Here is a 14,859-nt window from a genome sequence, read left to right on the forward strand (position 1 = left end):
AAATGAAACAAAACAGTCCAGCTGAGCAGTAGAGATTCATAATCGTTAGAGTTAGGTAGATGAAATATCCAGATGCCTTATAAAAACCAACTTTGTTAAATTGACCAGATATTTTGGCATTGGGTAGACAAAGTCTTAGTTCTGTAAACATTAAGTTAGATGACATCAGATTTTTTTTCTGCTGAAGATAACTCTGGTGACCGAATTCCACGTTTTAAAAATTCCGTTAAAAAAAGTAATGATTTGGGGGGAGCCTCGCTGACTCAGTAGAGCGTGCGACTCTTGATCTCGGCATTGTGAGTTTGAGCCCCACATTGGGCGTAGAGATTACTTAAAAATAAAATCTTAAAAAGAAGTTGTACTGATTTGGTTTTAAAATACAAAAAAAGTTTAAGTTATTCTTTATTGGGGTGGATTTATTTAAAAGTGGTTGGGACATATGTAAAAACTTAAGAAACAAGCTTAATGGGGTGAGAGGGACTACCTAGAACAATACAGATTTCTCTGTCAAAATAGTATTTTACAATTATAGAGTTCTCTTCATTTTCCAAAAGTTCCCATATATATTTTCTCATTTAATTCTCCAAACAGTTATTTATTTATTTATTTATTTATTTTTTTTTTTTTTCCAAACAGTTTTTTAAAGTCGTGCAAATTATTACATTTTCCAGTTTAGGGGTGAAGAAAATGAGTCCCAGGCAGGCGAACTGACTAGCTGAGAGTGAGGGACTGTTATGGTAGCGCTCCTCACATTGTTCATACGTCCCTGTATCTATTCCCTTACGTCGTCTACACCCAGTCTAACCGCACTGCCTCATCTTGTTTTTGGCCAGTGGAACAGTAGCAAACGGGGTACACACAGAGGCTTGACGGATGCTTGTGCAATGCTCTTTCCCTTCCTTCCTGCTGGGAATCTTTGTGACACCAGGTGCAGCCTGGATGGGCCTCCTCGAGGCTGGGCTGAGGCCTCAGACGTGTGGATGAGGTCAGCCCAGCTCTACCAGCTCCGGCAAGACAGCCAAGGGGGTAGACCCAGCCAGACAGCCCTCAGAATCGTGAACTAATAATCAATTGTTGTCTTAAGCCACCACCTTTGGGGATGGTTTTTAAAGCATCAAACACTAACTCACAAACCTCCAGTCAGCAGGAAGGAGAGGGGCAAGACCAAAGCCCCGAACTTGGGGATCCAATTTCAGCACTCCGCCGGGGAATGGAAAAGTGGGTCTTTTACCCAGAAGTTGAAAGAAATTGATCTAAAGGATTTTAAAGATTGGAAAGGGAGAAATTGGATCCTTTACAGTGACTCCCAGAGGCTTTAGTTTTTGCTTATTTTTACAAAATTCTTTTATCTTTGTAACTAAAGAGCTGTTATCTACAGACTCTTTTTTGGTGTGTGTGTGTGTTTTTTCTATTTGCATCATAGTATGTGGCTTTTATTAAGGGTTAAGTTTTCTAGGGAAAATGTAAGATAAAACTGTTCAGGTTTATTCATTTATTGTCTTGACATATTTATAATTCAGGGCGTATGTATTTTACCTTCTACAGGCCTGTGGCATTGAATAAAATAACCAAGGGAGCATAGGGTAACATTTTTTATTTTCAAACTTCCCTCTGTAGGGGTTGTGCATACTCAAGTCAGTAGTTCACAACTGCTTAAAAATAAAACAAGCTATTTTTGTTGTTTTACATGACACCAAAAAATCACGCAGAGTATCCCAGTGAAAACAAACATTTATGTTTTCAATATTTGTTGTCTCAGGAGTTGCTTTGGTGAATTTCCTTCAACTCTTCATCAGTTTCTTCTGGTTTTGTACTGAGATTGATCTTTTTCAGGCCCCAAATGATTTTTTTTTAAAGTAAGATTTAATTTGAACAGGGCTGGGCAGTGGGTACAACAATGGTTTTTCAAGGGCGCTGGCCACAGCTTTAAAGCCCAGCGCCATAGCCCTGGCTTCATAAGGCCCCACTGGAAAAAAAAATCCCACAGAAAAGTAAACATTTGGACAAGGATCTAGACATCAATTGGAGCTTATCCAGTATTAAACAGAAACACATGCTTTGTTCAAGGCATTTGCAGAAACAAAACCATCCTGACTTCTTTATTTTTTTTAAAGCGCCGTCTTCTATTTATGCTCTGTCATTACTGAAGGAGGCCATGAATTGGAAACAAAGACAAATTCTCCCAAGTAGAGTCTGAAACATATCTACCCTCCCTTCCCGGTGCCTTGACCCGTGACCTCGAGGTCTGTGCTCCCACCGTCCTCCACCGCGCCCTTCCACTGTTACTAGAAATGTGCTTTGCCCAGGTATTAAATAGAGGTGCCAATAACAAGAAAGCCAAACATACACCCTCCCTTTGAGGAAAGTGTTGAGAGTCAACCCTCTTTTTGGTTTTCTTTCCCACTTTATTTGAGCGGTAGCTGCTGATGCTGGGGTTCCCTGTCATATTGGACCATACAAGTCCCAAATTTGAAGGACTATGATCTGTGAAGTGGTATGGACAATAGGGGCACAAAACCGAATAGTCAAAGAGCTTTGTCAATCCTGTGGGCTAAGGCAGCACCAAACCAAAGCCAATGCCCCCCCAAACCTAGAGTATTTCTCTTTGTTTTTATAGGACTGGGTACTTAACTAAACTTTTCACTTTTCAACTCATTACACTGGTGTGGATTGGATGCCTTTCTAATTCTATTAAAAACAGAAAGCTGGAGTATTTGTAGAGGGTAGGTACAATGAGTCACTGACAGTATTTTTGGCCAAAGTTCTTTAAAGATCATTTAGTTTCTAATCATTATAAAATAATCCTCGGAGTGAAGCAGTTTTACGTATTAAATTTCACAATTACCTGTTTATAAAATTTACAGGCAGTAAAATGGGAGAACATCTGTATTTCATATTTCTTTAAAATCAGCGTTGTAACTGATGTTTCCAAGACCACCCACCGGAAAGACGTGGAGGTACAAAACGGTCCCCAAAATGGCTCCAGACCCACAAGGTCCTTCCAATGCTCATGCTCACCATTCTGCTCTCCGGAAGGAGCTCGAGCTCCTTTCTTCCTTCTCTGGGAACTTTCTACTCAGACAGAAACAGGTCTAAGAGGGGGCCAACCCATGTTTTTCCACCAAGAGCTCCTTTTGCTGCTTAGAACTGGCCGGCATTCCTCCTCCACAGCTGTGCATCTGAGTCGCTGTCCTGGGCACCATCTTTTGGGAACCACTGGCCACCCTGGAGATCTCACTCTGTCATGGAAGGATGGCCGTGGGTTAGAAACACTCCTCCATCGTGCTACCTGATGGCGGACTGCACCGTTTGCCCTGTCCTGGGTTGGGGCGGGGCCTCTTTCTCACAACACCATTGGGACCACATCCCTTCAATCACCATTCCTCAGACAAATGAAGACTCCCCTCTCCCTGTGTCTGGTCAGACTCTCTCCAGCTGGATTTCACATGAAATTCCCCGTACATTCAGTCCGTATGGACTCAGGACTCCCACTTTATTTATGAAATATCAACACTATTGGTGACACAGCAAGTTAATGGAAGCTTTACCCCCCAATTTAAAATTAATGAAATGGGATCATCCAGATGAGTTGGTACCAAACCAAGGCATCCTGGGGTATGTGACGATTCGAACGGGGCATGCTTATGTGGAGTCTTTTAAGGGAAACCATTTTCAGACTCCCAACATCCCTGTGTTCTCTTTTCTAAATTTGTCTCTCTGACAAGGCATGTATATTGGAAGACTCAAACACCGGGCTTCCCACCTCCCCTTTTCAGAATTGCCCTTATCCTGTTTTATGAAGAAAGGCCTGCCTTTCACTCACCCAGAATCTTATCCTTGTGCAGTGCCCCGGGGTGTACAGATCTCTGGGATGCCAGACAAAAAGACCACTTGAAATGCTGTTGGCAACGAAGCCTCCTTTGATCAAGGCACCATGAGCACGTGGTAAGTCTTCATGTCCTTCTGTCTTATATTTATTTCTGTTAAATATATAGCAAGAGGAGTCGCTTCTTGTGGCAGTCTGAATTCACATATGTTGTGGAACAGAATGGCAGTTCTGGACAGTTTTCATTCAGTGACCTCGACTTCCTTGGCTGTGCATGCGCCTGTGGAGATCTCCTTCCCATGGAAAAGGCGGTATATCTGCCGTGTGGTGAAGATTAGCGTGAACTCTTAGAGTCTCTTCATTATACCTCTGGACTCACAGGCCTCCTGTTTATTACATCATCGTCACTCACCAGCTCTGCAATTTGAGGCAACCCTCAGTTCCCTCATCTCCAAAGTGCCATTAAAATAGTGCCCACCGCAGAGGGCTGCAGTGAGGATTAGTGGAGACAGTGTTGGGAAAGCATTTCAGAGAAGACCAGGACAAAATAAATGCTGAAGAAATGTTTGTTTCATGGATCAGCACACTTACAGATTTTCTTTTTGTGAAGTTACAACAGGGGAGCATCCTCGGGCAAAACCAGCTATCCAGCCAAGGAGTAGAGAACTCAGCCTTCCCCAGAGAGAAGTTTGGCCTCTGACCTTGTTTCCTGAGAGGTAATCTCTAAGCCCTTAGAATGTGTTGTCTTAGAAAAGTTGTCAAAAAGTTGACATTGAGAAAAGCACGTCTGTTTACCTGGAGGCCTTTGGCCAGCCAGATGGTAACAACGCAGTTTGGAGTGAAAGCTTTGGGCCACACCAACAATGTGATTTACGGTGGGATTTGCATCACGCATGAGCCGGAGGGGCTGGAGACTGAGATCAGCTGTCTGGCAGTTAGTCATGCCAGGTGACGGAGCCCCAGTGAAATCTGGACACTGAGGCTGGAGTGAGCTCTGCTGCTTGGAAACAGTCCATGCATATTGTCACACGTCAGTGCTGGGAAAGTAAAGTGGCTCCTGACTCCCTGGGGGGAGGACAGCCAGAAGCTCCAGATTTCATACTTTCCTCTACTCTGCTCTCTATCCCCTTTCCCTTGGCTGATTTGAATCTGTATCTCTCAACTGTGATAATCCTAACAATCAGTATAACAGTTTTCAGTGTTAGACTGAGGCCAAAGTGTAACTGAAGGCCTTCTAGCTAACGATGGAACCCAACAGTGGTCAGAAGTGGGTGTGGTCTTGTTCATTTCATCATGTATATAAATATCGAATCTCTATGTTGTACACCTGAATCTAATACAGTATTGTATATCCACTTTTCAATAAAATAAAAAGTGGGTGGAGTCTTGTGGACTCCTCTCTAAATTTTGCACCTGCGGAAGGACTTTTTCTTTGTACCCATAGGCTTGATGTTTTTGTGTCGGTTAACTTGGATTTTGTAATAATTTGTTTCGGAACTCAGTAATTAATTCTTATTTTCCAAATAGGGACACATAGGGAGAAGAATTACTTAGTCTGACTGATCACCAAGAAAGAACCTGCAAATCCTCCTGCATTGTTGTGAAGTCCATCAGTCTCGGCCTCAGCCTGTGGCTGTTGGTCATTATGCCGCTGTCTTGCACCTTGGCTTGCAATCAGCACCGTAGGGCGCTCAGTATGGATGAGGAACTGGGTTACTTTGGACAAGTCAGTCTCTTATGACTTCTGTTTCTTTGGAGGACCCTGACTAATAAAGGGGTGTAGACTCCTAAGCATCATCTCAAGGTTATTGTTGAAGGTGAGCTGGATCTAGCCTACTGAACTAGTAGAGTGAAAGAAAAAAGAAAAATAGAATGTCTGGGGTAGAAACAACATATAGAAAGAATGCTTTTCTATTTCCCTTAACATCCCCTGTCTATTCCAGTCATTCTGCTTGTGTGAAGATGATTTATTAGGAATATATTATTCCCAATATGCTCCCAGTAGATTGTTTTTTCATGTTCTGGAAAGGATGTATTCTCTCTCTCTCTTTTTTAAAGATTTTATTTATTTATTTGAGAGAGAGTGTGTGTGCAAGCTGGGGGTAGGGGCAGAGGGAGAGGGACAAGCAAACTCCATGCTGAGCGTGGAGCCTGACACGGGGCTTGATCCCACGAGCCTCACCGAGATCATGCCCTGAGCCAAAATCAAAGTCAGATGCCCAACCAACTGAGCCACCCAGGCACCCCTGGGAAAGATATATTCTTATAACAGCAGCCAATGAGAATGACAACTCAGAAAACCTAGTGCAAACTTGTGGCCACAATTTAAGGACAGCAGTAGCAAACTGTTATGAATTACTCATCATCTTCCAAGTGATAAATACAATTCATGCATTATCTCGCTTGGTCCCCAATCCCAACAAAGTACAGTAGCTATGATGTCTCCCATTGTAAAGATGAGGAAGCTGAAGTTCAGAAGACTTCAGAAAGGGTGGCACTTAGGTAGATAGTATGAGTAGAAGTAGAACTGACAGCCATGCTATCAGATTCTAAAGTCCATGCTAATGTCCACAATGGCCAAACTGTGGAAGGAGCCGAGATGTCCTTCAACAGATGAATGGATAGAGGATGTGGTTCATATATACAATGGAATATTACTCAGCCATCAGAAAGGATGAATACTCACCATTTGCATCGACGTGGATGGAACTGGAGGGGATTATGCTAAGTGAAATAAGTCAAGCAGAGAAAGACAATTATCATATGGTTTCACTCATATGTGGAACATGAGGAATAGCGTGGAGGACCACAGGGGAAGGGAGGGAAAACTGAATGGGAAGAAATCAGAGAGGGAGACAAACCATGACAGACTCTGGACTCCGGGAAACAAACTGAGGGTTGAAGAAGGGAGGGGGGTTGGGGGATGGGGTAACCGGGTGATGGGTATTGAGGAGGGCACGTGTGGTGATGAGCACTTGGTGTTATATGCAACTAGTGAATCGAACACGACATCAAAAACTAATGCTGTATTATATGTTGGCTAACTGAACATAATAAAAAATAAATAAAGTCCATGTTAGGCCTGCCTACTGCGTCCTGCTGTGTGCTGTGTTACAGACTCTTTCTAGTCAAGACTCACCAGAGGGAAGAGTGTATTGGCCCAGCCCTATGGGATGCACAGACAGTAAAACTAGGGCCCACTACATGGAAGGAACTTTGTCTTGACAAGTGAACGGAGATCGCTAGGCCAGAGAAAAAGTCCGCACAGGCCAGTGGGGGCATAAGCTGCCACTAGAAGTCTGGGTGGTTGCGTCCCGGGAATCCTACATGGAAGTTATGTATCATGGGGACCCATTTGCAAGAACAGGATGGGGTGGCAGAAATGCAGCAACATGACTCCAAGGCCAGACACTGGGCTCTAATCTGAGTTCTAACGTAACTGCCCTTTGATCTGGGAAACTCATCTTCACTAGGCCTAAGTTTTCTTACCTATAAAAGGAAATTCGATTAGAAAATCCTATACGTTTCAGGCGCCTGGTTGGCTCAATTGGTTAAGCAGCCGACTCTTGATTTTGGCTCAGGTCATGATCTCTGGGTCGTGAGATCGAGCCCCACGTCTGGCTCTGCACTCAGCACAGAGTCCGCTTAAGACTCACTCTCCCTCTCCCTCTGCCCCGCCCCCATGCTCGTGTTCTCTGTCTCTCTAAAATAAATAAATCTTAAAAAAAAATCCTGTACTTTTGCAAAGACTGTGCAAACCTCTATATAAAACATGACCCCAAACTGAGTTTTTGTGGCTTTCTGAAAAAGAAAAATATAGATTTGTTGTGCAAGTTCCCTGTTGGAATCACTCACGCTCCTCATTATCTGCTCTATCTCACTGTGTATTTGTCTAGATTTGTTTGAGAAAAAAAAAAAAAATCCTCTGTGGAAGCGATCACTCTACGCTTAGGGAAGACGGTTTTCATCTCCTTGGTCTTCCGTTAAAAAGCCTGAATTGTAGTCAGTGTAGTCTAATGAGAGAAATTATTTCAAAGTGTCAGTATGTCACCTTGAAGAAGTTTACCAGTTTAAAAATGGGTCTTGAAGTGTACAGAGGAGGCATAATTTGCATACTTTTGTTTTCTGCAATAGTGTTTTTCCAAATAACACATCTGTCCTGTCTCTGTTTGCCTGAAGCAATATAGAATGCACACTCTCTTTGAAAGAGAGAATTAATAATGCATCAGGGAAATTTCATCTGGAAGAGCAGCTCAGATGTAGTCCAGTCAGCATCTCATGCAAGATATTAATATCATAGTCTCTGGGAGGGCGGAATCCCCATATCAATTGCCATCAACATCCATTGTATACTTTCATTTGACAGTCACTCATTTAATATATGCTGTGAGCCAGGACCTGAGCTAGATGAGGAATATAAAGTAAACCAACTTCTCTGAGATTCAGTTTCCTCATCTCTGAAGTGCTCGTCGTCGTTAATATTTACCTCAAAAAGAAATAAGTTGGTGCATTTAAAATACCAGTGTCTGGCATGGTGGAGATGTTCAATAAATAGTCACTTCAATGCAGCAAACTTGTTGCCTTGAAGGAACTGAATGTAAATAGTGAGATTTAGCGCTGTCCAAACAACTAGCGATAATATGTGTCAGAATATGGTCAGTGAGATTAAAATGGCAAGAACAAATTTGGGATACATAGAGGGAGAAGAGAGTATTTTTGTTTAGAGAAATTAGGTGAAAATTTATCAAGGCAGTCCATTTCTTTTGGACCTTAGATTAGGTTTTCATGTGCAGTGTAAGGGTATTTGATATACAGACCCTCCTTCAAAAATTAGCCATGGTCAGGATAATATGGCTGGTAAGTTGAACTTCTCTGGTAAAGTATCACAATCGTCCACCAAGAAGTAGTTTCAAGAGGCAGATTTTAGAGCCTCGGCTCTAGTTTGTCCTATTCAGCCCTTGTCAGTGACTTGATTATCACATAGTCAGGTGACAGAAAGTGGGAAGGATGGTGTACATGGAATAACAGAATGCAAATCCAGTGGGTTGAATCTTGTAAGATGATGTTTAAAAGCAGATGTATTTACAGTCCTGCCATGAGATCCACCAAATAATCAGGCACTAGAGTTTGGGTGGGGAAAGAAAGAACGCCTTGATTTTAGTCAACTGTGAGTCATTTGTGAGATAGCATCTAAAAACTCATTGAGATTTTACTCTGCAGGAATAAAATTATTTCACTCAACAAACATCTATGTATGTAAAGAACGTACATCAGTAAAGAGCACAGACCTGGACATTGTGATCTCGGGACTTAAATTTTAATAGAATAAACAGAAATGAAAGGAATTTCACAGTTAAATGTCACACTACAATTGTGACAAGTGCCAAGAGGGAAAAGTACATACATAACAAGGGGACCTGAACTCATGTCAGGGTCAGGGGAGGCTTCATGGAAGAAGTGACTTTTGCTGAGAAAGATATTTGTGAATTAACCAGGTAAAAGAGAAAGTCTTCTAGGTAGAGGACACAGCATTTATAAAGGCCTTCAGCCAAAAATGAGAATATAGAAGGAGAAGATAAGATACGCCAGGATTGAGCCTCAAAGGAATTCAGTTCAACTGGTAAGACTTGATATCTCAAGTCGACTAGACGATTAATATAAGGTGGAATGTGTCAGTGCTGTGAAAGAGCTCAGAATCAAGTTTTGCAGAACATCGTAGATACTTCCATTTGCCTGGGGAATCAGGTACAAATCCACCAAGAAGATGATATTTCATTTGGGTCATTAAAGAAAGATCTGGTTGTGGCAGGCAGGGTTAGGGTATTCTCAATATGCGAAGACCAATTAGCGGAGGATAAGAGAACATTAATTTAAATTATTAAACAGAGAGGTAGGAAGAAAATCAGGACAATGTGGGATCATGGGAATTAAAGGAAGACAGCAGTACAAAGAGGGAAGGGTTACAATTTGGAATGGTTTCACAGAATTCAAGTAAGATGAGGCCTGAACTATAGCCACCATATGAGCTGGAAATTATTGGTGAACTTAGTGTGAGGAGACTGAGCTGTGAGTAAAAAGTGAGTAAATGGAGACAGCAGGTAGGTAGCAGCTGATAACAGCTAGAAAACTCAGAAATGTAGGATTTTAGTGGCAGGATCCCTGTGATGTTCATTCTTTGTATTTTTGGGAGGACGCAGAGTGCAGTAGTCATGTAGTAGTTATAGAAAAATTAATTTCAGTTGTTGGATGAATGAATATTTGGGAAAAGAAAGGTTAATTATACTAGAAATGGGACAAGACTTTGGGGAAAAAGAGTTGATATTATACTCTGTCTCCAGCAAATTACTAACTTTGTGACCTTGGGCAAGTCATTTAACCACTTTGAGCCCTACTTTCCTCACTTACAAAATGAGGATAATGATAATTGATCTAATTTCCCAAGAGAGTTGGTGAGCATATAAAATTACACGAATGTGCTATATAGACTGTGGGGTGCTTACCTAATAAAAGATACTTTAGTATTCGAAGGATTAGAAGCTATGTCAGGGACTGACGAGGTGGTCAGCGCATTGCCTCCTCTTCCTGGACTACATTTCCTAGGGACACTTGCACCGAAATAGTCATGCGTTTGGGTTTGAGCCAATGACATGTGACCGGAGGTGATGTGTGTCACTGCTAGGACTCGGTCATTAAAACATCCCATAAGGGCTCCTATATGTTTCTTCTGCTTCTCCTGGTTTGACGCAGATGGGTGGGGGACCTTGGAAGATACATACTGTTGGAGGTACAAGTTCTTACTACCAGTTTGGAACACAATTTGACATTAGCTTCAAAATTTGAACATTCTCATATCCCATAGTCCTGCCATTGTACTCCTAGGTATCTTTGCTCTAAAGAAACTTGTAAATGAGCTTTTGGGAGACATACATGAGTGAGTTTATTGTTTATAATAACCCAAACTGAGAACAATCCAAATGCCTTTCGATAGGAAATCCAGTGTCCATCCACAGAAGAATGGAGAAGACAATTTATGTTCACAAAAATTAAATAACAATGTGAGAACAAATCACCATCCATGAAACTCCATAAATGAAAGTAAGAAACATAATGATATGTAGAAAACACAAGTCACAAAGGAAAATATATGTTGTGGTAAAATTGTAAAAAACCGAAAAAGATAAAATGACAGGGCCGAGCAATACACTTTTCAGCAGTGTATGCACCTGTGGCTTTTTCAAAAAGAGGAAGGGAATTGTATAAATCATCTATTGCCAGAAAAATACTACACACAACCACCACACAACTCGGTGACTTAAAGAGACATGTAATATTTACGTAGCGTGCCGTCGGCTGCATTCATCGGATCTTGCCAGTGCTTGGCTGATCTTAGCTGGGCTTCCTTATGCTTCCGTGGGAGCCACGGTTGGCTGGGTGGTTCTGGTGATCTGGGCTGGCACATGCTCTTGGCTTGGCTACTGACTACTCTAGGATGGCCATGACCTCGTGTGACATAGCTCTGCTTTGCATGTCAGTCACCGTCCAGCTGGCTAGTCTGGCCACGTTCTCTTGACAAGGCCCAGAGGGAAAGAAGAAGCAAACACAGTCCTGCAAAGGGCAAACAGGAATATGCACGTGCGTTGCTTACACCTATTGGCAAACGCAAGTCACGTTACCAAGCCTAGCATTAAAATGGGAGGGGATGATGATGCTATATGTGTTTATCCTTTTGTAAGTACCAAATGCTATATATATATATATATATTTTTTTTTTCAAATGCTATATATTTAGAATACTCTGGGAAAAAGCTTTTTGGGAAGTACAGTAGAAGGTGAGACCTCTGGATTCTCTTTCTGTGCTTCTGCAAAATGGGATATTAACCGTCGCTTTTTAACAGAAGATTGTGACTTTGACAAAGAAATCACTTATTAAGTGAACTTGAAGGACAAGCTTTGCCAAACTGGTGAGAATAATTCTTTCTTGTAGAGACCTCAGATCACATTTCAACATTGTGGAAAGCATACATTTATCCTGCTCTGTTTTTCTCCCTTTTATTCTGTTTATTTTATTCCTGGAACAAAGATACCACAGCTTGTCTTCGAAAGACTTCCATGTGAGTGTGAAAGAGGGGAGAATTTGGAACATGCTCGAGTTCAGATAAAACTCCGGATTTTTTGTTTTGTTTTGTTTTCAAAGCGCTTCTCAATTGGACCCAGATCCCAGACCTCCAGGGTTTGATTCATTCATCTCGAGCGGGAACTGTTTTTTCTCCCCTCTCCAGAAGACTGGGAGATTCACTTGAGAAAGACACTGCTGTCTGCTTTTTTCACATCACAAAAGAATTAATGTTTGCACAGCCCTTTGAAGATGTCGTGTCACGCATGTTCTATTATTAATAATAAGCTACAGATCGGCCTCACACCATCTGAAAAACAGGGCCGTGCCACCATGAAAGGACCCTTATTTCAACCAGTTCGCCATTCGGCTTAGCCCAGATCCAGCTTCAGACTGGGGCTTATTCCAGAACCTGGATAAAGGAAGGACGCAGCTGGAAGGAAACAAAACAACATATACCACCCAATCCCTTACAAAAATAAAGTAAAAAGGAGGCTTTTATAACCATTAGAGGTCAGTGCCACCCACTACAAGCATTTCCGCCGGAACGTGGGTTTGGGGCGCAGCACCTGCTGGGGAGGGGACCAGAGGAGCGTGTCTTTGATTGTGCATGCATTCTGAGGAAGGTAAACATTTCCAGGGTTCGTGGGCTTGCACAGACAGGCGAGAAGTCACTGATCACAATCTGCTAGGAGTCTTTCCTCTCCTATTTGCGCAGTGCTCTGAGTTGTTCTGTTCTGTCCCTTTTTTTTTCTTTTCTGAAACCACTAATATCATTCCTCCGGTAGCTCTGTGCATTTACAAGCTACCTTTGCACAGCTGCATTGGAGAAAATGGATGTAAAATCTGGCTACTGTAAATACCCGTCCAGGGAAGACTTCCTCTCAGGTTTTCATTTGGAGAGGCAAGTACAAACACAGAGCTGAAATGCAACGGGGGGGAGGCGGGGGACTCCACTAACAGCAGGGACACCCGCTGACAACAGCAGCCTGAGGAGGAGCAAATTTGAGAGCTGGGTCTATTACTTCTGTTTTTGGAAAAAAAAAAAAAAATCTTTGCACCTGTCTTTGGTGGCGATTCTCGACTCCTTCCCCTTGTTTCGGCCTCCCCTCGGCTCTGCGTGTTTGGGAGCTGGTTATTCAAAATGGACTCTGGCCTTATTTCCCCGATACAGGGGTTTGCAGAAGGAGAAAGTATTTCTTGCTCCATTTCAGGCCCCAACCCTGAAGGTGTTGCGTTTATGAAAAATGGAGCTGCAGAGAAAAAGAGAGAAGGAGCGAGCAAAAAGAGGCAAAAATACAAAACTCAAGGAAATCAAGATCATGCTGTGCAAAATTGTTACAGCTGTTTCTGGTTTTATTGGCTGTTTCTTCTGGCTTCCCTTTTTCAGCAACTGTGGTTCATATGGGCAGGAAGGCGTCCAGCACGGACAGAGGACCGAGCAAGGAAGGAGGGGAGGGGTACGAGCTGGGTGAGGGTTCCCTGAATTTCCTATGGCACTTGGAAGGGATACACATCAAAGCATTTCTTTTTCTTTTCTTTCTTTTTTTTTTTTTTTGATAGTTTTGTGGAAGCCCTAGCAATAGAATTCAGATACTCTTAATGGAAAGCTCTTAAAAGCATCCCCCCTCCCTGGCTGGATCAGATTAGTGGTCCGTTTTAAGGTGTTGCACTCCGCCTGGAAATGACATCCCCGTATCTCTGAGGACATAAAGTGTCAAGACACATCCCTTTCCTTCTCTGTCCCCGACTGTGGTTCACCTAGACCACCGCACAGGCCTGAGCATCTGGAGAGTGCGTATTTCCCCCGGCGGCCGCTGTTCTCATGGTTACAAATGGAATGAGCTCTGGGCCTGCTCACTGACCCTAGGAGGATATTGGTGGCTGGGATGCAGCACCCCAGGGCCTGGTGTAAGCTGCTCACCCACCCCGATTCCCTGGCATAGCAGCTGGAAGATGGACCAGAAAAGCCTGTGCAAAAGCCCACAATTCCTCTCACTCTTTCTTAAAACTTCCTATGGAACTGGTGATTTAAATGACATTTTTAATGTGTATAAAATTGCTTAAACTGGAGTTCTTGAATTTGATACTGTTCTTAACCACACTTGCCTGCCCCCTCCACACAGCCACACTCTTAACCAAATTCAGTCTACAAACCCTAAGGAAAGATTATTCTTTTTTTTTTTTAAGATTTTATTTATTTATTTGAAAGAGAGGGAGAGCATGACCAGAGGGGGGAGGGGACAGGGGCAGAGGGAGAAGCAGGCTCCCCGCTGAGCAGGGAGCCCGACGTGCAACTCGATCCCAGGACCCTGAGATCATGACCTGAGCCGAAGGCAGACGCTTAACCGAATGAGCCTCCCAGGCGCCCCAGGAAATATTATTCTTAAAGCAAATACTGAGTCCCCAAATGAGGGCAAGTGGGGCAGGAAAACAGGAAGATAGGGAATATAGCAAAGGGGAAAGTGTTTACTTACGTTTGGCTTGTGGTTAGAGCAAGAAGGAAAATACAACGAAAAGGTGATTTATGAAAAATGCCTTTATCTGGTGATACAGTGTTGCGTGCTCTCACATTAAAAAACAATCCAATCCAATGAGCCCAGCTGTAGAATGAAGGGCAAATCCCAAGCCCAGGGCCCAAGCAGTGGTTCTGCTTTGGAACCTACTTGGCTTTTCTGGACTGGACTCCTGGTTTGGCCGTGGGAGGGCAAATCACAACCCAGGTGCCTCAGTGTGCTCATCTGGAAATGGAGCCGCACTGTGGAGATGGATTGATGGAAGGCAGCGAAGCACCTTGAGACTATGAAATGCCAGGTAATTGCCAACATTAAATCTAATAGCATAATTAGGTGTTGAAGGTTGTGTCTTGGTCATTTTGTTTTCTAAATGCAAGAAAGGACTCCTTCCAAGCTCGTTCTAT

General features: G+C 42.8%; 1 long non-coding RNA gene across 11 annotated transcripts in view; it reads left to right on the plus strand.

The window, feature by feature from the left end:
* Positions 1-6,903, plus strand: part of LOC118531880 (uncharacterized) — a 431,257-nt gene extending 424,354 nt beyond the window's left edge. For 10 of the 11 annotated variants that reach the window (XR_013441432.1, XR_013441435.1, XR_013441431.1 and 7 more), the window contains 2 exons: positions 3,846-3,945; positions 4,437-5,236. This is a non-coding gene — a long non-coding RNA (uncharacterized LOC118531880). Of the gene's footprint in view, positions 1-3,845; positions 3,946-4,436; positions 5,237-5,353 lie in introns of those variants that run through there. The other variant, XR_013441437.1, reaches the window with a different exon arrangement.
* The last annotated feature ends 7,956 nt before the right edge of the window (positions 6,904-14,859 follow it).

Source organism: Halichoerus grypus, chromosome 9 (genome assembly GCF_964656455.1).
Source record: "Halichoerus grypus chromosome 9, mHalGry1.hap1.1, whole genome shotgun sequence".
NCBI lineage: Eukaryota > Metazoa > Chordata > Mammalia > Carnivora > Phocidae > Halichoerus > Halichoerus grypus.